Source organism: Pinus tabuliformis, chromosome Q (assembly GCF_031772625.1).
Source record: "Pinus tabuliformis cultivar Carrire ecotype Pingquan chromosome Q, CPIR1, whole genome shotgun sequence".
Taxonomy (NCBI): Eukaryota; Viridiplantae; Streptophyta; class Pinopsida; order Pinales; family Pinaceae; genus Pinus; species Pinus tabuliformis.
This window is the reverse complement of record NC_142296.1, coordinates 29,364,568-29,367,019: the sequence shown is the minus strand read 5'-3', so window position 1 is coordinate 29,367,019 and position 2,452 is coordinate 29,364,568. Positions and strand designations below refer to the sequence as shown.

The following is a 2,452-nucleotide window of genomic DNA, read 5'->3' as shown; positions in this document are numbered from 1 at the left end:
TGGACTCTTCTTTGTAGTATTTCTAAGCTAACATTCTCCCACAGTTACAAATAAATATAGATTATGTGGACCCTTTTTTCTCTATTTCTAAGCTGACATTCTCCCACTGTATTTCATTCTACTAGAACAGGAAGTTTATGAAAATGTTAAGCTAGCATTCTACCACAGTAATTCATTTTACTAGTGCAGAAAGCACAGTAATTCATTCCACTAGAGTAGGAAGTTTATGGAAATGTTAAGCTAGCATTCTCACACAGTAATTTATTTCACTAGTGTAGGAAGTTTTCTAAGCCAATATTCTGCAACAGTAATTCATTTAACCAGAGCAGAAAGCACAGTAACTCATTCTACTAGAGCTGAAAGTTCACAAAAATGTTAAGCTAACATTCTCCCACAGTAATTAGTTCTACTACCGCAGAAAGCACAGTAATTCATTGAAGTTTATGAAATTGTTAAGCTAACATTCTTCAACAGTAATTCATTCTACTAGTGCAGAAAGCTTGTGAAAATGTTTGGAAGAAATGCAAACACATGAAAACTATCAAATTTTAAAATGAGATCATAAATACATGAAAACCATTTCATTCAAAAAGAGATCACAAATACATGGAAGCATTCAAGTGCCTGTCGTGCGCACCATAGCTCTTCTTAACCTTCCTAATTAAAGCTTCCATAAATCCACATATCTCAATACCGAAAACCAAAATTATTAATTATATAATGTTGGAAACCGTGCTCAGTTACAGACCAGAATCATATAATAGTATAATGTCAGAATTTGTGCTCAGTTTCCCTGTAAAATTGGATCTTACCAGCTTATTGGCTGATACGATAAGAGAGGTCCCAGCCAGCTGTAACCAGTGAATTTTGAAGTATCCAGCATTAGGGTTGTTTATTTCAACTCCTGCCACAAATGGCCGTTGGAATTTCCTGAAGTGAGAATGAGGCCCTGCTTCCCAAAACTGTCCTCAATTGATTGCTTCAGTCCGTAATCGCTCATAGCAGGGAAACCGTGATCGGCCTTGAAATAAAAGTAGCAAAAAATATACATAACCAAACCCTAGGAAAATTTGGCAAAAAAAGAAACACAAAACATAGAAAGGGTACCTGCAACACAACGTTGAGGAGAAGAAGGTATTCGTTCAAAGTGCTGAAGGTGAAGTTTTTGAGCTGAAAAGGGAGCGTTTCCAGAGCCCGAGTAAGATGGAAAAGAATTCCGTGTTCCTGCTTGCACCGGATTCGAACCTCCACAATGCTTTCTTCCACGCGGACCTCAACCTTGAAAGCACAATTGCAAAGTTTTTATTTACATTTTTCGAGGCTCATTGAATCACAGTGAAAGATGGGGTAGGAGTTTAATCTTGAAATAAAGGCAAAAGAAACAACACACCTGGACATGGTACTTGCGATCGGATCCATATCTGTTGGCAGCGTCTAAACTCACTGCTAAAAAAAAATCGGTTTCCTCAACCGGGGATCTGCCGAAAGGGCCGAGACGTTGGTGGATTGAACGTCAGACTCAGCTCTCTCCACCTGTTGCTTCAGCTTCTCCACATATTCGATGGCGTCCGCTAAAATCGATGCCTTGTCCATCTAATTCATCACAAATACAAAGCATAAATTCAACAGCCAGAGCCGAGCATACAGCCTATTCTGTCTGTAAAAACCTACCTTGGAAATATTGGGAACCAGAGCCCGCAGTGTGTAGAGAAGCTTGTTCATTTTCTGCCGTCGGCGGCGCTCGGAAACGACATTCTTGGAGAGCTTGGGTTTCTTATAACGGAGGATGGAAGGCTCATCTGCCAACTCCATCGTAAACAAACAAATGTATATTTTATTCGATTTCTCGCCTAAATTACAGTGCAGCCTGTAGAATATTTATTCTATGAATGCACAGAAAATTTCTATGTTCGACTTTCCCCAAACGCTGTGCGAGAAAATTCCAAATGTGGCACATATGAGCCCTCACTTTATTATGCTAACAGATCCTGGATTAATATTAATTGGACAGCTAGGGGACCTGCAAATCTGGAATCTTCGCCAGTGCCCGTGGTACTGGGCGCCGATATAATGAGTGGATTTAGGCTGATTATTGCTACAATTCGTAGGGATAAGAATACGGACACACAGAGGGAAATGGTCCCGACTCCGATGCCCTGTTTCAGCTATCTGTCAACCGCTCAAGCTAGGCCTAGGATGCCTGAAAGTTACAACAGGGAAAGTGACAGGTTAAAGCCATTTCACCTACTCTATTTATTTATATCACCTGCTGCCCAGTGGAGGAGCGCGTAAGCTAGGCTGGCATCACTTGTAATATCATTTTCGTTATCATGTAAAACTCACGGCTGGCTTCAACTGTAACATCATTATATTTAAAACCCACATGTGGAAAGTGGCCAATGACGATCCAGCCTTCCATTAGTCTATATCGGTATATGTGTTAGGAAAATGT

The 2,452-nt window shown here is 40.2% G+C and overlaps 1 pseudogene across 1 annotated transcript; it reads right to left on the bottom strand.

The window, feature by feature from the left end:
- Positions 1-566: 566 nt before the first annotated feature.
- LOC149218113 (transcription factor SCREAM2-like) lies at positions 567-2,187 on the bottom strand (annotated as a pseudogene). Its single transcript, XR_016249132.1, has 4 exons — positions 1,672-2,187; positions 1,391-1,593; positions 1,108-1,278; positions 567-1,021 (listed from the first exon to the last, which is right to left on the bottom strand). The product of XR_016249132.1 is annotated as a transcription factor SCREAM2-like (transcript).
- Positions 2,188-2,452: the final 265 nt, after the last annotated feature.